Source organism: Taudactylus pleione, unplaced genomic scaffold (genome assembly GCF_031769625.1).
Source record: "Taudactylus pleione unplaced genomic scaffold, aTauple2 ptg000064l, whole genome shotgun sequence".
NCBI classification, from domain to species: domain Eukaryota; kingdom Metazoa; phylum Chordata; class Amphibia; order Anura; family Myobatrachidae; genus Taudactylus; species Taudactylus pleione.
Genome location: NW_028284466.1, coordinates 14,061,905 through 14,086,949, shown reverse-complemented (window position 1 = coordinate 14,086,949; position 25,045 = coordinate 14,061,905).

Sequence of the window (25,045 nt, the reverse complement as noted above, 5' to 3'; positions counted from 1 at the left end):
TGAATAAATTTCAACCCACGCTTCCTGAAGCACCTTCCACAAGTTGGATTGGCTTGATGGCCACTTTTTGCGTGCCATAAGATCAAGCTGCTCCCACAACAGCTCAATGGGGTTGAGATCTGGTGACTGCACTGTCCACTCCATTACAGACAGAATAGCAACCACCTGCTTCTTCCCTAAATAGTTCTTGCATAATTTGGAGGTGTGCTTTGGGTCATTGTCCAGTTGGAGGAGGATATTTGGCTCCAATCAAACGCTGTCCACAGGGTATGGCATGGCATTGCAAAATGGAGTGATAGCCTTCCTTATTCAAAATACCTTTTACCTTGGACAAATCTCCCACTTTACCAGCACCAATGCAGCCCCAAACTATCACATTACATCCACCATGCTAGACAGATGGCGTCAGGCACTTTTCCAGAATCTTTTCACTTGTTCTGCATCTTTCAAATGTTCTTCTGTGTGATCCAAACACCTCAAACTTTGATTCATCTGTCCATAACACTTTTTTCCAATCTTCCTCTGACCAATGTCTTTATTCTTTTGCCCATATTAATCTTTTCCTTTAATTGGCCAGTGTCAGATATGGCATTTACTTTGCCACTCTGCCTAGAAGGCCAGTATCCCAAAGTTGCCACTTCACTATAGACGTTGACTCTGGCATTTTGCGGGTACCATTTAATGAAGCTGCCAGTTGAGTACTTGTGAGGCATCTATTTCTCAAACTAGAGACTCTAATGTACTTGTCTTCTTGCACAGTTGTGCAATGGGGCCTCCCACATCTCTTTATACTCTAGTTATAGCCTGTTTGTGCTGTTCTCTGAAGGGGGTAGTACACACCGTTGTAGAAAATGTTCATATGGAATAGCCTTCATTTCTAAGAACAAGAATAGACTGTCAAGTTTCACATGAAAGTTCACTTTTTCAGGCCATTTGGAGAGTATACTCGAACCCACAAATGTGATACTCAACTAGCTCAAAGGAAGGCCAGTTTTATAGCTTCTCTAAAGAGCAAACCCATTTTCAGCTGTGCTAACATAATTGCACAAGAGTTTTCAAGGGTTTTCTAAGCATCCATTAGTCTTCTAACGTGCTTAGCAAAACACAATGTACCATTAGAACACTAGAGTGATGGTTGCTGGAAATGGGCCTCTGTACACCTATGTAGATATTCCTTTAAAAACCAGACATTTGCAGCTAGTGTAGTCATTTACCACATTAACAATGTATATAGTGTATTTTTGATTATTCTTGTTATCTTCATTGACAAAAAGAGTGCTTTTCTTTCAAAAATAAGGAAATTTCTAAGTGTCCCCAAACTTTTGAACGGTATTGTATGTGTGTGTGTGTATATGTATATATGTGTGTGTATGTGTGTATATATATATATATATATATTATAGCATCCAAATTGGACAGGCACTCTTTACCCTCCAACTATTAATGCTGCCTCCATGCCATCCTTATAGAAATGTTCAAAAAGAAAGAGGCTGCACTGGAGTTCTTAGTTTCAAAGGTTATAATCCATCCAACATTTCAGGGCATATACAGCCCTTTTGTCAAGGATACATAAGAACAATAATACAAAAGGTCTTACCTTAAAATAGAATCACCTGGTGGATATGTGCTGTCTCGGTGGGAGCACACCACTGCTCATTGCAGAAGGTGTCTCCCTTTGAAGACTTAGTGTACTGTTGGCTCTCCTGGTTGTCAAAGCAACCAGATGCTATGAGCTAGCCACTGTGAAGAAAGCGTGAAGAAGATAGAAATACCATCACCCACATAATGCTAAAATACAACAGGGGTAAACAGCAGGAATGAAATAATGATCACTGACAAATGTTAGATATTATGCTAATAAACAAAAACAGAAAAAATGAAAGTGGGAGTCTGGTCAAAAATAAAGAAATAACTCATGATAGCACACTATCTAATTACAAAGCATTCAAACAAATTTTATCATTAAGTCCAGCAGGTATAATGGTATCAAGTTTCATTATCCATTTGGCTTCCATTCTAAGTAGATGGTTTGCCCTGTCTCCTCCTCTTAGACTGGGGGGTACATGGTCTTTAACCTTGTGACGGAAAGTGGCTAAGCTGTGCCCTTTCTCCACAAAGTGGCGAGCCACAGGCTGGTCACTGCTTTTATCTGCTAGTGCTGATCTTATAGAAGTTCTATGTAATGCCATCCTTTCTCGCATACTCCTTATGATTTTTCACATATAGTATAGCCTGCAAGGGCACACTATGATAGACTATGTATGTAGATGTGCAAGTTAAAATATGATTGATTTTAAAACACTTGTTATTGTGTGGGTGTTTAAATCCCCCCCCTGTTAGCATATTGTGGCACGTGGTGCATTGCAGGCACTTGTAGCAGCCATTTATTTTTGTTAAGAAGGCGATGGATCCTTGTTCTGTCTTTTTCAATCCACTGATGTCTGTGTGTACAATCCATTCTCTAATATTGCATCCTCTTAAGAAGCAGATCATAGTGAATCTACAGTTTTCAGATATGATAAACTTATCTGTAGCTACTATGGGGCAGAGGGCATTGCTGGCCCTTTGTAGCAAAGGATAGATGTGGAGTAATGTTGTTTCCAAGTGATTCTTGGTTTCTTTGTTTTTGAGGTTGGTTGTAAAAGGGACATTCTGTTCATGCCCATAACTTCTCTCTTTTGTTGTTCCAGTAGCTTAGGATCATATCCTTTATCTCTGAATTTATGGATAACTTGATCCAGGGCGTCATCCACTTCTGTGTGGTCACTTGTGATCCTAGCGACTCGTAGCATTTGGGATATGGGTAATCCACGTTTTAATGATACTGGTTGGTGACTTGATTCTAGTAATAGGCTATTTTTGTCTGTTTTGTATAGACTGAGGAGGTAATAATTCCTTCATTTATCGAAACCTGTACATCCAGGTAATTAAATGTTGTTGTGCTGGTTTGGAAGGTCAGTTTAATAGGTGAGTCCTTCCATTAATAGTTGCCATCAATGTCTGGAAATGTTCTTCTCCCCCTGTCCAGAACATAAACAAATCATATATGTATCGACAAAAGTAGATGATGTACTTTAAAATGTCCGGGTCCTCAGAAAACATCTGCTGTTCTTCTTGCAGCATAAAGCTGTTGGCATATGTAGGTGCCACATTACTACCCATAGCACATCCATAGCCCTGTAGGTAAAAATTACCATCATATAAATAGTAGTTGCGTGTTAGCATGAGCTCCAAAAGACACATAAGGAGATCTATATCCAGTTCCTGTGTATTTTCAACAGTTAGTAAATCTCTAGAGGCTCTAAGTCCCTGGTCATGCGGGATGACTGTGTATAAATTACAGACATCCATTACACAGATAAGGGTGTTATTAGGTACTTCTTTGATGTGTTCCAGATGGTTAAGGAACATAGTTGTATCTTTAAGGACAGTCTACTGTTTAGTAAGCAGAGGCTGCAGGATGGTATCTAATAGTTGAGACACTGGCTGGTATAGAGTTTCTGGCAGATATAATTGGGCAGCCTGGCAGTTGCTGAAGGCTCTTCTGTACTTTGGGTACTAAGTACATTATCGGTACAACAGGATGGTCTTGTGTTAATGCCGCTCTTAGCTTTATTGAAATTTTATATTCCTGTCCAGCAAAAAGTAACCGATTATCCAGCTCTTTTTTGTACTCTGCGGTTGGATCTCTTTGTAACCGCTGGTATACTCATTGATCAGCCAAGTGTTGTTCTGCTTCTTTTTGATAATCGGACAAATTTTGGATGACAATAGCCCCGCCTTTATCTGCAGGGCGAAATATTATATCCCTATAGTTACTTAGTTGGTAAAGCGCTTGGTTTTCTTCCTTAGTCAGGTTGTAATGAATCTTGGGTTTTCACAATAAACCTGACAACATGGAAACCACAAAATTCTCCAAATTTCTGCAACAAAGATCGGTGTCTAGCTTTGACCTGGAGTCCAACAACCCTGCTATAAAGACATACACTAGACTTTTGAACAATTTAGTAGCCAGATTCGTTAAAGCTAAACCCAAGATTCATTACAACCTGACTAAGTATGAAAACCAAGCGCTATACCAACTAAGTAACTAAAGGATATAATATTTATTTTTGACTAGACTCAGACTATCATGTTTCTTATTTTTGTTTATTAGCTTAATATCTAACATTTCTCCATGATCATTATTTAATTCCTGCTGTTTACCCCTGTTGTATTTTAGCATTATGTGGGTGACGATATTTCTATCTTCTTCACGCTTTCTTCACAGCGGCTAGCTCATAGCATCTGGTTGCTTTGACAACCAGGAGAGCCAACAATACACTACATCATCAGAGGGAGATACCTTCTGCAACGAGCAGTGGCATGCTCCCAACGAGAAAGCACATATTCACTGGGTGATTCTATTTAAGGTAAGATCTTTTGTATTATTGTTCTTATGTATCCTTGACAAAAGGGCTGTATATGCCCTGAAACGATGGATGGATTAAAACCTTTGCATCTAAGACCTCCAGTGCCTGCTTTCTTTCTTTCTTTCTTTCTTTCTTTCTTTCTTTCTTTCTTTCTTTCTTTCTTTCTTTCTTTCTTTCTTTCTTTCTTTCTCTCTCTCTCTCTCTCTTTCTTTCTTTCTTTCTTTCTTTCTCTCTTTCTTTCTTTCTTTCTTTCTTTCTTTCTCTCCCCCTCTTTCTCTCTCTCCCCCTCTTTCTCTCTCTCCCCCTCTTTCTCTCTCCCCCTCTTTCTCTCTCCCCCTCTTTCTCTGTCTCCCTCTATCTCTCTCTTTCCCATTCTCTCTCGCTCTCTCTCTCTCTCTCCCATTATTTCTCTCTCTCTCTCATACACACATAGGTAGATACACAATTCACTGTATGTACAGTATAGACATACTGTACACACAATATATATACAGTATATATTAGATATACAAGTACTGTATATACAGTATGTTGTATATACTGTATAATTATTTTTCTATAGCTCCACCCACAATTTCTGAACCTGTTTTTCAAGAAAAATATCCCTGGAAAGGGGTATTACTGTAGTTACAGTACTTAATAAACCAACATGAGCTATTACAGTAGGGATTAAAAGCTCTCTTCTTTAACATCTCTCTGAATTGATGTATGCCATCTGCTGTGTTGAGCAAGTTACAGTAATTGACAATAAAGGTGTTTCATCACAGGTGACGGACATCAACTTAAAAGTGAAGTCCAAGAATACAGCATTTTGTCCCTCCTGGCTCATGCTGGGAAACATACAGTACAGGTAGGTCTACCCTTACACAACCTACTGTATGTGACTGGGTATGAAAACAATGACATACAGGGCATGTAAAGTGATGCTGATCTATTGTAACTTGATACATAAATATGCATCTAGGGTCAGTTAATGGGCTAGTATGATACACAGTGCTATATGGGTTTATGCACAACTCACAACATGGCCACCAAGCGTGCCCAGAGGCAGAGGGAGGCTATGGAGTGATCAGCAGCATACGGGGTATGTGAAATGTGGCCTGCTAGATGGAAACTTAGGGGTCTATTTACTAAGCAGTGTTAAGGAGACAGAGTGAAAAGACTTGAGATTTTTTTTAAACCAGAAAAAATGTCAGCTCTTATAGTAGCTTTTATTATTTTGGAGTGCAAATGACAAGGCACCAAACACTCAGTAAGTACAGTATTTGACCCCTTCCTGATAGATCTACATTGCCTCTCAAACACACAGAATCTTTTGTAGTGATATCAAAATTGAAATAACTTGAGAATGTTATTTAAACAAGTAAGATATGTCATTTTAGGGGAGCAGCTCACTCAGACACAGCACACTATTTTTGGGTCAGCTATGCTTGCAATCATAATATTGTCTCTGCCATTAATGCACAAGATATATACCCTACAAATGTCTACACAGTAAACAGAGCTCTAACTTAAACAAAAGCAGGATGAGCTTGTGCAGTTTTCTAGCTATAGTGTCTGTTCCATTATCTCCCCTTAACATGTACAGTTTAAAATACTGTAAGTTGTATGCATCAGGACACACCACTGAGCAAACTAACTTTTTGTTTAACTAAGCTTGAAATGGCAATACCCTCTGCCCTTATACACAATTTATACTAATATATAAAAACTAAACATATGTTTGTTTCTCAATCAAGGCCAAACCTTTGAATAAATTAACTTGACAATTTGTAAAAGAATAATTTACAGTCTGGGTTAGAACATAGGCTATTTGTTTTCCCATACAACCCACTCACATTTCAATTTCTTAGGTACTAGTATACCAACTACAATGTGCATGCGCAACAATGAACTCATCACGCAGAGCACATAATAGTGAGATCTATTGTGCTGCCAGTCATGTCACATTCATGTGCGACCTATAGCAGCTCACTTGAAATATAATGCCCATTTTATTCTACAGATACACTGAAAGATATATACATACCAAATATGTTACAATTCAATAACTAATGTCATCTAAAACATTTAGCACTATTAAATTGATAGTTAGTTTGTATCAGAATCATACTAAGCTCAAGTGAAAAAATATGTTTGCCTGAAAGCTGTTTATTTGTAATGTGTTGCACAGCAGTAAATCTGAAATTGCTTACCACAGAACGTCTGAATGGAGTAGCTGTATATAGTAAAATCCACAATGTTTGTAGCTTATAGTACTGTATGTCAGAGTCTTTTTCACAGGGCTCGATTCAGACTCAGACGCTAAGAAGCGTACACTCATATCTGGGTGATTTTTGCATTTTGCGCATGTGTATGCATCACAATCCGCATGCATGAACCAGTGCAAAAGATCGGGAAGCGTTCACTCACTGAGCATAGACAGGCCTGCAGAGTGAGTTACAGGAAGGAGAAGCCATTTGTGGGTGGTAACAGGGGCAAGCCACTAGAAATGGGGGAGTGGAGGTGTGAACACAGGCGTGCCTGAGCATCTTAATGCCATTTCAGAGGTGTACATAATTAACAGGCAGCATCATTGTACACATCACCTGGTTGAATTTTACACAGAAGTGCTCGCAGTGCTTGCAGTAGGGTATAGTCAACCTCAAGCGCTGCATTCACTTTTGATGGTTCCCGATGTATACACTTCCTGGAGATGACATGCTCAAGTGGGCATCTTAAGACAGGCATCTACATATACAAAGCGAGCGCATGCCAAGACATAGTGGGCGTGCTATGCCTTGCTGTGCGATCACTTGCCTTGCTGGGTGTGTGCCAAATTTGCATACACTGGGAATGAGCGTACGCATCTAGCGAGTGGGTCTGATTCGAGCCCACAATGTGTAGGAGTCCGCTACAATAAACCTGTCATGTCTATTGATTGATGTTAACTATAGGTTGTCTACAGCAGTAAATTAACATGTAGATATTGTCCAAGAGTGCTATTTTCACAATGCAGATACATTTAAAGTGGCTGGCCATTACAAGGAAATCCTTAGGAGATGTTGGGATCTGTTTTACAAAAACTGTTGACACAATATTGGAACTTTGAGCTCCTTAGCTCTGTCATCTGGCAGAATACTTGCAGATGCAGGCAAACAGTATTCTGCCATTCAGGCTCATTGTTCACATTCAATTTTGGAGGTAATGGCATACCAACTTGAATGCACATGTGCAGCTTGGACCCCCTCTGCGCAGAGCACATAATGATAAGATCTGTAGTGCTGATAGTCACACGGCTATTTACACATGAGCGTGCAGTGATGACGCATGCCAGTTTAGGCACAGTGCTTTTCACTTTTTTCAAATCTTCACAGTAAACATTTCTTATAGTTTTTGATTTCTTTAAATGTCACTCAGATGGCCGCATACAAAATCCCCTTTCAATTTCATTCTAATGACGTTTAGTAATGGACTTGCACAGGCAATGCTGGGTACTACAGCTAGTATATAATGTAGATAGGTGCCCTTGTAAAAACAATTTTAAGTGCAGCTCACATTCAAATATAAGCAAACATGGACAGGACAGGATTGGAAGTGTCAACTGTGGTGCACTAATAGTTAAAATATAACATTTATTAACAACATTTTATTATGTATATGTAAATAAAAAAGCAAAAATGAAGGTAAAATTTAGAAAGTGACAGAAGGAAATATTACATAAATTAAAATACGCTGTGTGTGATGCCTTTACTCAATGTCTAAATATATGATAAAATGATTTTCATAAAAAGTATATATATGTTATCTTGTGTCTTTCAATAATAACCCTTGTTCAATCTAAATCACATGCATTACTATAAAAAAATAAATGCAGATATAATGGTGGAAATATTCCTTAGTACTGTATTTAAATTATCCTACAAGTAAGGTGCCTGTTAGTCAAAGTAACATTGCATGGTGTATTCTTGAGTTAAACAGCAAACTCTATTAATAGTGAAATAATCGTGATATAATTCCACATATAAGGTGCCTATTAATCAAGATTTACTTGACATAGGGCCTGATTCAGAGCCGTACGCAAGTGGATGATCGCTCATTCGACAAACGAGTGAGAAAATGTAAATTCAAGCCCTCGCTCGTAAGTTCGCTCGTAGCTAATCTTCCGCCCCAAAGTCTCCCAACCCCTCCTCTAGCTAACGAACGAGCAAAATTGCGACCGTCCATTTCCAAATTTGGTTGCAGGGAACACTCGCACAATTCCAAACCGGAAGTGGGCCTGTCAGATTTCGATTACCTGCTCGTTCATTCTGCATACATACTTTAATCGTATCATGCCAATCAATCTATTAATTAGCTTAATTGCTCTTCACATGTTTGCAATCCGTTTTTTTTTCATTTTCAATAAACTTTATTCTTGTCCGTGTGTGTCATTTTTCCCACAGAATACGTACGGTTTCACCAATGGTTTACTTTTTCAAAACTACATGTTGTAACCAATGATCCTATTGTGTTTGTGATAGGCATATTTTAGTTTATTCATTTCTTTATTTAAATTAGCTTACGCATGTCACTGCATCAAGCCTATCATAACTCACATTATATTTTTTAGGCTGGAGGACAAATGACTCATACAATAACCAATAGAATGGTTCCTGTTAATTTACCAAATACATTAGCCAATCAAATTTTTTCTCAGGCCTTTATTAAAATTGTTTGGTGTAAAAAAAATCATTGCCATCATGAGAGCCTCCGCGTTTACCAGGCGGGAGCTTTTGGTGCTAACGGAGGTGATGGACCGGCAGATCACCAGCCAGCCTCCCCCCATCAGCAACCGCCAGAAGCGATCCGCCTATGTGGAGGTTAGCCGCCGCCTGCGCTCCTTCGGCTCACAATGAAATATCAGTCAGCTAGAGCGCAGGTGGTTGGATCTGCGCTGCCGCACGCCCCGCTTGCTGGCCTGTTTTCGGCAGCGTATAGCTGAAAGTAAGTATTTGCTTAATTTCTGGGCTTTTTTTGCGGCCCTATCTGCGTGTGCATGTTTTCAGTCTAGTCCTGTTTGTTTATTGTGGTCCTATCTGCGTGTGCATGTTTCTAGTCTCGCCCTGTTTGTTTATTGTGGTCCTATCTGCGTGTGCATGTTTTTAGTCTCGCCCTGTTTGTTTATTGTGGTCCTATCTGCGTGTGCATGTTTTTAGTCTAGCCCTGTTTGTTTATTGTGGTCCTATCTGCGTGTGCATGTTTCCAATTTTTAAAATGTTATAATATATGTGGAGTTGGTAATTTGTGGCCAAACACCCCCCCCCCAAAAAAAGACTAAACTCATTTAGGGGCTGAACGCAGAAGCCGGCATCGCCGCATTCGCAGATGCCGGGTTCGGCCCCTCAGTCCGACTCCCAGCACACCATCAACTCCCCAACCTTACCCCAATTCCCCCTCCACCCCTGACCGGCCACGACCTGAGGGCCCCTCCCTCTGGAAATTTGACCCCCCAACAAAATTCACCCTCCACTCCACCTCCCCTTCTCTTTTCTTCACCATCCCCTCCCCCTCCCCAGCGCTTTTCCTGGCCATCAACCTGCTCCGAGATCTCCCCTCCGTGTAGCCTACAGCACTGGCCCACCTCCGAGGAGGAGGAGGATGGAGGGCCTCCAAACAACCAAATCCCTATGACAGGTATGTTTCCCTTTAAAAAAATTTAAAAATTTTAGTGGGGACATTTTTATTTTGATAGACAATGTATTGGATTTTTACCAATGATACATATCACACATGTCCAAACACTCATACTTGGGTAGTTATTGTTTACCCTAACAAGGGTACTTCATCCTTTCTGTGGTCGCCTTTTTGTGTGTTCATTTGTAATTTAGTATTTATCCCATCTTTGCATTTGCCAGTACTTTGTTTATTTCATCACAACTGGATCTTTGTTTACACTAGATTTTTTTTTGGAGTTTGTTTTGTAAACTTATAATGTAAGGTGTCATTTTTTTTTTGTTTTTGTTTTCCAACAGAGGACCAGAGGTGGATGCATTGTATGCAGGAGGGTTTGGCCGCCTTGCGTGGCCACATGATCTCAATGTTAGTGGTCCTTGACCACATGGTGGCGGCCCTTCGGAGCTGATTTTTTGTTTTCCTTGTTTGTTTTTTTCAAATTATTTGTTTGTAATTAAAATTTCTTTGTATTTTAACGAGTCTCATTCCTTGTCTGAAACAGTTACATTGTTTAACTTTCCATAAGTCCACTATTTGATCATGTTCTTTAAAGTAAGGTAAATTATATTGTACAAAGCGCTAGTAAGTATGTAAGCTGCTACATTAAACACCTCACCATACCAATAGGTTATTAGAATTTCAAACATTATCTGGTTTTTCTTTGCGTGGGTAATGTAAATTATCCAAAAAAGCTGCTTAGGCCTAGTTTGGCAAACCTACTGAATCAACATAATACCTTTGATGTTTTTTGTAAGCCACAAAGCATGTTCAAACACTTAAACATTTCACACATTACAGGATTAGGCATTACGAAAGTTTTCCTTTTTTGTGCCAGGTTACATGTGATTCTAATTTAGAAAAAAACAGTCTTTTTAACGGCAAACAAAAATTTACTACACACCAAACACATACAAAAATGTAATTGTGACAAGCAATTCACACAGTGAAAAGACACTCCAAAAAACAACCAACACCAAAAGCAAACAACAAAAGAAACAATCAAGAACTGATGAAATAAGTAGCAGGCCAACATAAATCCACAAATGAGGCGATGAAATAATTGATTCCAAAGTTATATCCAATGTGGCCACATGTACCCAATTTAGTGGAGCAGGTAGTAGGCATCATTTTTTTGAGGTTTGTAAAGGAAGGCAAGAAAAATTAAATTAAAAAAAAAAAATTAAAAAGGCACATTACAATGGTACATGTCAACATTGTGTCAATTAAGTAAATGTTTGACAATAATTACCTGAAAAATCTGGCCACCACATCATCGCGTATGGACCCCCACATACTGACCTCGGACCAACCTCGGGGGGGCCATCCTCAGGCAAGACATCCTCTGGCTGCATTGGGACACCACTCCTTATGGCGATGTTGTGAAATATCCCACACAGGACCACTATTTTCGAAACCATATCCGGTAAATACATGAGCTCACCACCAGAGCAGAGGAGGCATCTGAATCAGCCTTTTAAAAGGCCGATACAGCGCTCCACCACCTGCCTGGTGGCTGTAAGTGCGGAATTATACTCAATTTGTGGCCCTGGTGTGGGAGCCAAATAAGGAGTGAGCAGCCAGGGCGTGCAAGGGTAACCACTGTTTCCTGTGAAAAAACAAACACAAACATCAGGCCATTGTGTAACAAGCTTTGCATTGGTTGCCACGGAAGGTGTCAACTTACCCAGAAGCCATGTATCACCAGCTTGTAGGTTGTCTAATTTTTGCCAAATCCCTGATTGCCAGATGACGATGGAATCATGTGCACTCCCGGGGAATTTGGCATTCAGGGTCAGGATCTGGAGTAAGGCATCACATACCACCATTACATTCAGTGAATGAAAGTGCTTTCGGTTCCTATAAATAGCCTCCAGCCTTGCTGGGGGCTGAAGTGGTATGTGAGTGCCATCCACAACCACTATTATGTGTGGGAAGCCAGCTGTTTGGTAAAAATTGGCCTTCACCACACTAAGGGAACCCATATCCACTGGTATTTGAATAAAATGATGGAGGTGTTTAAAAAAGGCCTCCATCATTTCCCTCAGGATCCTTGAAAAGGAGGATTGGGAGATTCCCGCAACTATTCCCACCATGGTTTGAAAGGATCCTGAGGCACAGAAATGTAACACCGACATTAATTGCGTAAGTGGTGGTATTGCTGTAGGACTGTCAATTTGCCGTTCAAGATCACTCTCTATTAATGAAAGAGTGTCTAGGATGATTTGTGGAGGAAGACGGTATCGTCTTAACACCTCATCATCTGGCATTCCAAAAAGGGTGACACGTGTTCTATATATCTTTGGCCTTGCACGCCTACGAGGCCTACGCCTGGGATGATGAGGTTGGTCGGGTTCGGGCAACATGGCCAAGATAATACGACCATCATCAACCTGAAATGGTAAGCCAGGTAGTTATTGTTTGAGACAAATGTGAACATAAAAAACAACTTATCTTTTCCAATCAATCCAAAGATGCTTACAGGCCGGGGTATTGTCATGATGTCAAAATCCTACATTTTACAAGATGAAAAAATTTGAAAATTTTTTTTCAAATTAAAAATTATTCGCCAAACAATTTTAAAACCATAAATATATAGAAGGGAGCACACATTAGTTAGGAAATGCACGCTACATTTACAGTGGTATTCAATATGGGATAGATAAGTCCCTTTTTGCGTTAATTTCGCAATTCAGACGTCATTATCTCAGGTTTTACTTTTACACCGTATTCAATATCAAAGACTTTTTGCATTTTTGAAAAGGCAAAGTGATAAAACGGGGAGAAGTTTACACCATTGAATAGGTGTGGCAAAAAAGTGCAGAATTGGGGTTTAGGGGTGCCGACATGAAAAAAATTGCCGCCACCCCTGAGATTGACATTTAACAAAGAACTGTGTAAACCCAAAAAATTACACAATAATAGGGACACCACCCAAAAAATTTTAAAAATTTGGGGTGATAAAATAAAACATGAAAAAAATTTGCTAAATAAAATGCAAATATGTTCAGGGCTATTCTGCATGTATGTGGCAGGTATTTTGGAGAATAGAATTATAGCAGCAGGTGCACAAATGCTGAATTTTCGAAACACTTAATTTAGGGAGTCTGGTGCGCGCTCCCGCTTATCCACCTATTCAATATAAAATTAGCAAAAAAGGGAAACTCCTTAGTTTGATTTGCGTTAAATTAAGAAGTTTTCCTTTAATAAATTGAAAGACCCACCTAAAGTTGGGAAACCATGGGGGCACACTGTGGGTACCCTCGTTTTAGCCTTTAATTTAAACTCGGGGATTTAATTTGACGCAGCAGGTGTTTTTTAACCGACATTGAGCAAGTGATGCAGAAGAGCACTTTGGAATTTGTCTAAAGTATTTTAAGTGGTCACATCAAATTTGGGGGACATGAAAATGGGTACTAGCATATTTTGGGGTCCCTAAAGTAAGTGTTTTTTGAAAATTCAGCATTTGTGTACCTGCCGCTATAATTCTATTCTTCAAAACACCTGCCGCATACATGCAGAATAGCCCTGAACATATTTGCCGATTGTTTAACATTTTTTTTTTTTTTTTTTTGGGACCCCCAAATTTACCCTAAATTTTCGGAGGTATCCCTATTTTAAACAAACCTTTTATTAACATAGTGCTTTTTGAAAGGACATTCTCAGGGGTGCAGGCTATTTTTGTTAAAGCCTGCACCCCTAAACCCCAAATCTGCACTTTTTTAAGACACCTATTGTGTCTTGAATGGTGATAACTTATCCCTGTTTTTTAACTTCGACTATTCAAAAATTGAAAAAGTCTTTGATATTGAATACAGTGTAAAAGTAAAAACAGAGATATGAACGCCAAAACGTTAAAAAAGTGCGATATTAAGGCCAAAAAATACTTAACGCACCCATATTGAATAGCCCTGGTAGTGGTAAAACATGATTTTTAATTTGATATAGGCAAAAAACATTAGTGCGCTAAATAGTTCGCATTTTTGACTAGTTAAGAAGGAAACATTACTGCACAAAATAGTTTGCATTTTTGACTGGTTAAGAAGGAAACATTAGTGCGCTAAATAGTACGCATTTTTGACTGGTTAAGAAGGAAACATTAGTGCGCTAAATAATACGCATTTTTGAATGGTTAAGAAGGAAACATTAGTGCGCTAAATAGTTTGCCTTTTTGACTGGTTAAGAAGGAAACATTAGTGCACTAAATAGTACGCATTTTTGACTTGTTAAGATGGAAACATTAGTGCGCTAAATAGTACACATTTTTTAAAAATTATAAATGGAAATATATTTTGCAAAACAGTATGCTATATTTAGTGTTAATACCTGATTTTTCAATTTAAAAATAAAACATTACTTGGCAAAACATATGCGAAGACCAACACATCAAAATTGTAAAATCATGAAACAATAAAAACTTACCGAAAAGCGACAAATAAGTCACAGTCCAAAAACTTCAATGGGGCACTGCCAAAATAACTGTTAAAAAAAAAAAAAAGTAAGAACATTTGGTTAGTAGATCCATTAATTTTTCCAAGAGTTTTTAAAAAGACTTACTCAAAAAATAACCAGAAAAAAAAAGCGAACGTAAGATCCAAAAATCAAACATTAAAAACCAACTCCAACAAACCGCCTCAAACCACTAATCACGCCAACAATCCACTCCTCCAAACTAAACCTCCAACATTCATCACCCGCCACCTCGACTCGAGTCGCAACAAGCCATAAATAGTCTTTATTTACCCGCTCAAATTAAGGACGGATCATAGGAGCGCACAATCAATGATGCGGACGAATAATGAGGACGCATGTATAAATTCGTCATGGAAAGTCACAAACGGTCTGCTGTAGTTCAAGTTGAGGTGCTCATAATGGCTACAGAACAGCAAAACAATGGCCAAGAGGCGCCCGGTAAGTATTTGTCTCTTTTGTATTCAAGGATCATTTAGAACCCTAATTTTGTGAAAATTTGACATCAAAATTTAAAAAATGTTTTAAAAAAAAGGTGTTGGGGATGCCATGGAAGAGGCTGCTGGGCTGAGTAGGCCAACAAAACCAAACAAAAAAAAAAGGCAGCCACAATTTACAAGAAAGGAGATGGATGTTTTGGTCCAAATGTGTGTTGACACCCTGCCACAGGCAGAAAGGAATATGGGTGCAAGCCAGAAGTGGAGAATGTGGGATGAGATAGCCAGTGCTGTCAATAGGGTGGGTAAGTTGGATCGTCTAACCCGGGATGTCAAACGCGGTACGTAAAAACTACATTTTATAAAAAAGTGGTTACAGGGCCAAATACTGCAGGAATAATGCCAACTTTTTCACCCACAGATGGACCGATTTTAAATTCGCCTGAAGCAAAAACTGGCTGACAGGGCTAGGCATGCAAGGGGGACAGGTGGGGGTCCCACCCCAGTGTCATTGGAGCTGAATGACTTGGAAGAGCTGGCACAGGGGTGTGTGCAGGAAGAGGAGGTGTTTGGCGTGTCCAACATGGATACGGACATGCCAGACTTTGCGGCTCCTCATGTTGTCCCAGGTAAATGTTGTTATGTTACCAACTCTGAAATGTGTTTGTGACAATATGTAGATTCTAATGTTCCTCTTTTCTCTTTTTTCTCACAGAGACACAGGCGGATGAGTCTGCTCCAGAGGGGAGCCTTGGCCGCAGAATTTCTGCTGGCTCTGCAGCGGAGGAAGCAGTAGATCCGGCTGGGGACCCTGCAGAAGCCAGTCCAGGGCATTCCCCTCACAGGCAGTGGCCCTCCTCACAGATCTCAATTTTAAATTGGATCACCACACGGAGATTCTGCTTAGGATGGACGCCAGTCTGCTTCGGGTGGCTGAGGCCATGGAGCAAAATGCTGTGGCCAATGTGACCATTGCTCAGGCCCTGGACGAAAATACCAGGGCCAACATCCGAATTGCCAATGCCCTGGAGCAGCTCATTCACCAGCACATGGTGGAGCCGGCCTTCCTTCCTGCCGGAACATCAGGATCCTCCACCTCTGGCACAACAACAGCCATCCCTCCAAATGTGCCTAGTCCTCTGACTAGTCCAGAGGCCCCAACATCTGCCTCTGGACAGGCCAGCCAAAGCACATCCTGGACCCGGTCAGGCTCCCACCCTACCCCGGCCAAACGGGGCAAAAAGCGATGACAGCACTGGCTAATTTTCCCACAATCCTTCTGTGCTTGCCCCATATTCCTTAAGGGCCAAAACTTCCCTCTCCTTTCTTGTGAATTGTTTTTAATGTGTTTTATTTTCTTTTGGGCAAATGCCACTATTGTTGTGTTTGTAATTTTAATTTCAAAATTTTTTACATTAGCCAGAACTGAAAACTGGCAAAAATAAAAATGTGTCTAAAAAATAAAAACATTTCAAAATATGCTCCATTGTATTGTGACATTATTCTAAAAATGGTTTAGAGGTAATCCCGGCCAAAAAAAAAAAAAACATTAATTTTAATTCAGATCCCAAAGGGTTAAAAACCATTTAGGAGTTTGAAGGAACACTTTGCCAAAACAAAATGGATGCGAATTTTCCTGGCCCATTAAAAATGTTGCTAAAACACAAAAATGATGACAATATTGTCGCAATAACACAAAACCAAAAAAAAAAATGCAAAAAAAAAATTATTTCACCTGCGTACGGTTTTGTGCTACTAAAAAAAACTATTTGCTAAACACATTACAAGCTTGTTTTCAATTCTAAGTTGATTGCAAGAAAAGATAAATCGATTACACATCGAAGAGGCACGGGAAGGAGGATGAGACCATCGTCATTGTGGTAGAGTATACCAGACCACAAGCTGTGTGAGCAGTTTGAACGGAAAGTGGATCAGACAGTGACGTATGACTTGTTCCGATCACATTGGCCGTTCACATGAGATAATTTATGTACGCCCAAAAAATGCCTCGACACGCCTGCCTTTTCCCATCTCCACCCCCGTCAATGCCCAAAAACGGCCTGTTCTTTCAATCACAATTGACATGTCACTTCCTGTTCGCTATTTGAAGAACGACTAAAAAAAAGATCGCAATCAGCTGTACGCACATGCGCAGTGTAACACCGGCGCATGCTTGGTTTCACAACATCGGAACGCTACGAGCGTACTGCCGCTTACGAGCGGCTCTGAATGAGGGCCATAGTCTGTTCCTAATTTAAGATCCAATCTGGGTGTGAAACACGTACTGGTCCAATGTTAATGGATTTATTGAATATCCAAAATAATAAAGTTAGTAAGGAGATTGGTATTCAATTTTATTAAAGGGGGTTCAATTGGGTCAGTCAGTGAACCAGAGTGCTTTAAGAGAATGTATAAACAAATTAAACATAAGTTGATATTACAGGTATGCATGACACTGTGATGGCAATAGACTGTACCGATGGTTTAGCTATTCTGCTAAACATTGCAGATGTGTATATGGTAAAGTGGGCATCCTTATGTTGTGCTGAGTTTGCATTGTGATCACAGTGGTTTGGTTTGCTATTGCAGTTGAACTGCATGCATAAGCAGGCCCTATGACATCTCCTCTCAATCCTGCACCAAAAATGTATTCCTCATCCTACTGGGGGACACTGCTGACCATCGGGTGTATTAAGGATACTGATGCCCCTATCTATTTGAAATTCTCTGTGTAAAGCTTCTTCTCTCCAATCCCTCCTTACTTTTAAATTAGGTGATGAAGGTGAAGTTAGCACTGATTTTCTTTTGGTTTCTTTTTTATTTAATGTTTCCAGCTTTACCAAGAAAGTCATACAGTCTGCAGATAAGACAAAACTAAAACCCCTCTACATGTCCCAAGTCTCCAGATTGCCAGGGTCTTGGTTAGATACAAACCAATCTAATCTTATCACTGGGGTCCTCAAGCATCCATTGGGATCTAGGATGATGGAGTACACAGCATTAGACCTGTAGAGAATGTCATATTCTTTAGAGAAGTTGTTCATATGTTCAGCTCTTTCAAAAACCCAAAAGAAGAAGCGTGTGGACCAGGTTCAATTATCAGGATTTCCTGGCTGTTTCACTTTATGAGGAAGAACAGAATTGAAAGTTCCAATATATTTAGTAGATGAGGGGATTGGTGTCCAGGTGGTACACTCCTGGTTGGAGTAGTTTGGTACAGTAGGTGCTGAATTTAAAAATGTTGAGGACCTGGAAGTACCTGAACTAAAATTCTGAAGAAAAAGTCTGTGTTATTTGATTTGATTTTAATTGTGGAACAATGGTTAAATCTACATGGAAAATATTAAATCCCTTTTAGGTTTCCTGCCATGTATCCATTACCTCATAGTGATATTAGTAGTAGAGAATAGTCACCAAGGGTGGATATCCCAGTAGCTCACTAATCCAAGGCTAAACCATTCCCATTCTAGACAGGGTTTTCATAAAGTTAGGTTCACACTGCAAGTTGTCATGAACCATATGGTAAAAGCCAGGGGGTAGGGTGGCTAGGGAACAAGCAGGTGAGTGAGAGTCATAGGTCTCCCTATTGTGGCCAAACCCAGGTTTGGCTAGACCTGCCCAGAGGTCCAGAGTCTAAAGCTGGGCATCCACTATACAATTTTCTGTCAGATATCTGTCCAATCTGGCTGGTTGGAATGAAAACCTGGTAATGTATGGGAGCAAATGACAATCGTCCATTTGCTCACAAACACTGGAAAATAGCCAAAAATGGTTGTTCAGACAAATTGGTTAAAACACACAAATGTAAACAATTTGAACAATTTCTTTTGTACTTTTTTCAGTGTTTAAAACCATATGATCGACTGTCATTTGCTCCCATACATTACCAGGTTTTCATTCCAACCAGCCAGATTGGACAGATATCTGACAGAAAATTGTCTAGTGGATGCCCAGCTTTACTCACTCGGTGGCCTTCACTAGTGACCCCTCCAGTTGGGAAATGGGTTTTGCTGCACCAAGTGAGCAGGTCGCGGCCCTCTGCATAGGTACCTGGGAGTGGCAGGATGACCAGAAATATATTAGAATGAATACTTGAACACAGGAGATCAGTGTGAACTGAATACTTGAGCACAGAAGATTGGGGTATGCACTGAATACTTGAACACAGGAGATCAGGGTATGCACTGAATACTTGAATGCAGGAGATTGGCAAATAACTGAATACTTGAGCACAGGAGATCAGGGTATGAACTGAATGCTTGAATAGAGGAGATCAGTGAATAAACTGAATACTTAAACAGAGGAGGTCGGCAAATGAACTGTATACTTGAGCACAAGAGATCAGGTTATGAACTGAATACTTGAATACAGATGATCAGCAATGAACTGAATACTTGAGCACAGGAGATCCAGGTGCTGACTTGCACAGAGAAACACAGAGAAATGTGGATACAGGCATATACTGCGAGTCACTTGAGATCCAGCTTAGGCCTAACTGGTAATTAGCATAAAAGCTGACACCACAGGAACACAGGGATTTACAAGAAACTCTAGAGTTCCTTGAGAGCTGAAGTAACATGCTGGGAATTGGCATGAGAGCTAATATAAGTAACACTGGTGGTCAGCGTGAGGGCTGAAACAACACACTGTAGATACTTTGTGGAAAACACCAGAGAGTATAATAATCACTGGAACAGCAAAGTTGAACAGCTGTTTCCTGTTCCTGGAGTCAGACTTAAATACCCTTGGGTAGCTGTACACAAAGGTAAAAGAACCGTGCTTCACTGGTATTGCAGCTAAACAGTGTCAAGGGGTATCCCCCACAAATACCTTATGAGACAAAATACAAAAACAGAAATGAAACACTGAGCGCAAAACAAATTAGGTAAAGAGTCAATAGTCTGAAAGTCTCATAAATTGGTCCAGATATCAAAAACTCCTAAGGTATTAGGAAAATGTTACTTGAAATTCTCCAAAAGATCTTTAATGGACAGCCAACTTTCATAGAATCTTCAGTTGTCTTTTGAATCAATATTCCATATGAAATATAAGCATAGAAAGAGCCGACATACCGTAATCAAGTATTTTTTATGAAAAAAAATGTTTTTTTAAAATACAATGGATAAATATCCAAACAAAATTCATGTAAACCACCAATGGAGGGAAAACAAACATACCAGAAGGTGTGGGTGTAAACAGTATACACCTAAACAGCATGGAACAAACACTCCCTGGGATCAGGAATCTGAAGTACCTGGTCAGCTCGGGGGTACACCGTCTCTATTACAACCTTCAGTTCTAGTTGCTTGAAGTCCCACAAACCAATGCGTTTCAACTTGCATAGAAATCTTTGTCATACCTGGTAGCCTGCATCAGGGTACAGAAATTGGAGGATTCAGAGGCCAAGGGACTACTAAAATGTTGAGTTGTACAATCAGAAAGGGATTCTGTGGTCAGAGTTGAAATTACTCAGGAATATGGCTTAGGCAGAAGGGGCACAGGAGGGTTTACAGCAGGAACTTGAAGTGAAGCTGGAAACAAAGGGACAACAGGATTTCAACTAAGAAAACATTTCTTGTAACTGTTGACCCATGAGTTGCTGGGCCTCCTCTTGAACGGTGACATGAAGGAGTAAATCTTGAAAACCTGTTTCACCATTGAACCCGGTGGCTTGCACTTAGGTAGTTCAAACTATCATGAACTGTATGGGAAAAGCCAGGGGGTAGGGTGGCTAGGGAACAAGCAGGTGAGTGAGAGTGCTGGGTCTCCCTATTGTGGCCAAACCCAGGTTTAGCTAGACACGGCCAGAGGCACGGAGTCTAACTCACTCAGTGGTCTTCACCGGTGACCCCTCCAGTTGGGATATGGGTTTTGCAGCACAAAGTGAGTAGGTCACAGTCCTCTGGACAGGTACCTGGAAGTGGCAGGAAGACCGGATCTATATTAGAATGAATACTTGAACACAGGAGATCAGCATGAACTGAATACTTGAGCACAGAAGATTAGGGTATGCACTGAATACTTGAACACATGAGATCAGCAAATTAACTGAAAACTTGAGCACAGGAGATCAGGGTAAGAACTGGATACTTGAATACAGGAGATCAGCAAGTTAACTGAATGCTTGAACAAAGGAGATTGGCATAATAACTGAATACTTGAATACAGGAGATCAGCAAATGAACTGAATACTTGAACACCGGATGTCCTGCTGACTTACACAGAGAAAAACAGAGAAATGTGGATACAGGCATGTACTGGGAGTTACTAAAAGACCAGCTAATGCCCAACTGGTAATTAGCATGAAAGCTGACACCACAGGAACACAGGGATTTACAAGAAGCACTGGAGTTCTGTGAGAGCTGAAGTAACATGCTGGGAATTAGCATGGAAGCTAATATAAGTAACATTGGTGGTCAGCATGAGGGCTGAAACAACACACTGTAGATTAGTGGATAACACTGTAGAGCCTAATAATCACTGGAACAGAAAAGTTGAACAGCTGTTTCCTGTTCCTGGAGTCAGACTTAAATACCCCTGGGTAGCTGGTCATTGGAGCAGAGGATCAGCTGAGTGACCAAAGGACTACCATTGGGAGAGCCTAGTCAACTGATATGTACCAACATGGCTGCCCCCATACCCAGCACCCTGGAAACCAGGACACATGCACAGAAGCCCTAGCAGACCCTGGGGAGAATAGTCAGAAACCACTCAACTCCACTCCCAGCGACTGAACACCCAAGGATGCCAGCACGGAGTTAAGTAGCAGCTGATCCCAGGTTGCATCCTGACAGTACCGGCTTTCTGGGTAGATTCCGGACACCAAGAAGTGCACTGAAAAACTTAAACTCGAAACTTGGGAGACCAGAAAAAACAGAAAAACTTGAAGCTAAAGATTCCAAGAAAATAAATTGAAAAAAATTTAGCAATCTTCAGCGAAACTTCAAGAACTCGAAACTTTGAGACACCAGAAAAAAAAATTCAGACTTGGTATGAGCAATTTGTAGATTTACCAATCTTCAGTGGATATCTAGTACAGAAAGATGGATTTTTCTTCCAAACAGTCATAGTTCTCAACGGTAACTCCTGAGGAAATACATTGCTTGGAAAGATAGGCTCAGACAACAGAGGATCCTCAGTAAGTGGAACATTGCCTTGTGGGAGAGACTAGTCAGGTGATATGGATCAACATGGCTGCGCCCATGCCCGAAACCCCAGAAACCAGAATACACACACAGAAGCCCTAGCAGACCCCAGGGAGAATACTTAGACACCACTCACCTCTACTCCCAGCGACTGAACACCTAAACCCAAGAACGCCGGTACAGAGGTGAGTAGTGGCTGAACCCAGGCCACATCCTGACACAAGTACAGTATAAAAGTATTCCAAAATCTGATTAACTATCCATAGGAACAGCACTAAAGGTCAATATTTATTCAGCTTGTATATCCAGTGCTAAAAATGTGGTCAAAACTTTTGGTAGAAGGTATTCAGTTATATCGATCTCAGTGTGAGCTTCTTTCACTTGTACAACTGATTACAATAGGAGCACATTATTTAGGTGGTGAGGTTGCTGTGGATGCATCCTCACTAAATTCAAAGACTAAAGGTTGTGGGAATGCAAGTATTATGAGTGAAATCTTGGAGTGTAGAAGTAGAAACAAATACATCTCTGCAAAATTGTCTTTATAAAGGGAAACTTTTGTTTGCTTCTAAGCTAGATACATTTTTGAGGCCACAGGAAGAAAATGTTATTTTTTGTCTGTGGGTAGTACTTTTACCTTGAATATCAGATTTAATTCCTTTTTGGCTTTCCTTACAACAGGAAAATCTATCAATATCTTGTAAAGTAAGAGGATAGTTTTATTTGTTCAGATGGAGTTATTGAAGAGGTAAACAGACTTGGACAAGTAGGAAGTAGCCTTGTCAATGTGAGGCATCTAGTCTCCAGGATAAGATTACATCATGTGAAGGGAATCTGGGAATAGCCAGAGGTGTCTATAGTGGTTTCCAATATTTGGTCATTCAGGGATCAGTGGAGAAATACCTATTCAGACCACTGAGTGACAAGTATAGAGAGAGAAGAGGCTCTAGACTTCACACCCTAATAGTAATGAAAGGTGCCATCATGCTTCGATTTCAAACTGACATGTACAAAAAACATATAGTCACTTTGTATATCACTTTCATGTTTGTTTATTATTTATGTATTTTTTCACATATATTCTACCCTTATCATTATTATAGCACTTGTTAATTACTTTACACACCTGATACTTTAACACTTCACTGTCACCCTTTTTTTTGTGTGATGCCCTGGGGAGGTCTTTGGCTGAGCTGACTTTTGGGGTGCCCTGCATCCCAGATGTGAACCCCAGAGTGTTAGGGACTTGCTCAATGAGATGACCTTGATGCTGGTGGGCAGGCCCTTATCAGTGGCCATTGATATGCAAACTACCTCTGAAATTGTATATTATAAATTTAAACGTATACAGTAATGATCGCATAGTGCATCTGCAACTCTGTTCTTTGTACATGTCACTTTGAAATCTCAACATGATGGCTCCTTTCATAACTATTAGGGTGTGCAGTCTAGAGCCCCTCCTTATACTCCATATTGTGTATTTATACACACATCTGAAGCCTGAGATTGCTCCAGTCTAGATTTGCACCCCTCCCCCACCCCCTCATATGTTTTTAAGCAGGGACCTAGCATTTGACTGCACAAGGCAACAGGCATAATTACAAGTAAGTCCTATTTATATTGTTAGTATCAGTTTATTTGGGGTGAGCGTTTGGCTGTGGGGCCCCCTGAGCTGTTCTGGCTGGACCTCTCCAGGGCATCACCATTTAATACATATAGTCACTTTGTATATCACTTTCATGTTTGTTTATTATTTAAGTATTTTTTCACATATATTCTACCCTTATCATTATTATAACACTTGTTAATTACTTTACACACCTTATACTTTAACACTTCACTGTCACCCTTTTTTTCGTGTGATGCCCTGGGGAGGTCTTTGGCTGAGCTGACTTTTGGGGTGCCCTGCATCCCAGATGTGAACCCCGGAGTGTTAGGGACTGCTCAATGAGGTGACCTTGACGCTGGTGGGCAGGCCCGTATCAGTGGCCATTGATATGCAAACTACCTCTGAAATTGTATATTATCAATTTAAACGTATACAGTAATGATCGCATTTTGCATCTGCAACTCTGTTTTTTGTACAAGTATAGAGAGAGGTAATATGCTCAGTCTTTCAGGTCCACCATCAAAAATAAATTTTTCAAAAAGTTACCAAAAGACAAGGAAAGTTGTCTGACTTTAGATCAATCAATAACTGCACTTTTAGTTTCAGGAGTAATTTATCCTGTATCAAAGAATCAAAATACTCAGGTGTTTTACTCAAATCTATTTTTAGTCTAGAAACAAGACAGAAGTTACCAACCTTGAATTTGAAGAGTGTAAATACAAGGCTGTGGATAGGCAGATTCAAAACTGAATCAGTGAGAATCACTAATATGTAGTATAGATGTAAAATAATTCTTGGCATGCATAGACCTTAAGAATGCCTACCTCATACCTCCATGTGGCAATTTAAAAGGGCACTAATTGTTTCTAGGATTTATGGTCAAAGGAAGGAATGATCAATTTAGAACTCTTCTATTGGCCATGGAGTCAGTCTCTCATAGTTTTGCAAAAATCATGGCACAAAGATTGTGCTTCTTTTATGGATGATCTTTTGTTCAATTCAGTTTCAAAATTGTCCCTAAAGTTGGATTATCTAAAGTCTGTGGATGTACTAGAATCTCAATGTTGGATTCTCATCCTTCAGAAATCCAAGATCATTCACAGCCAGCACATGATATTCCTAGATTTATTTTTCAATACCAAACTAGGAAAAGTCTTCCTACCAAGGTAAAAATATAGAAGTAATTCAGAGACTGACTAAAAGGGTTTTGGTCCTTCTATGAATGAAACAATCTGGAATCAGTATTTTCATTTTTAAGGAGGTTCAGTATGCAAGACTACA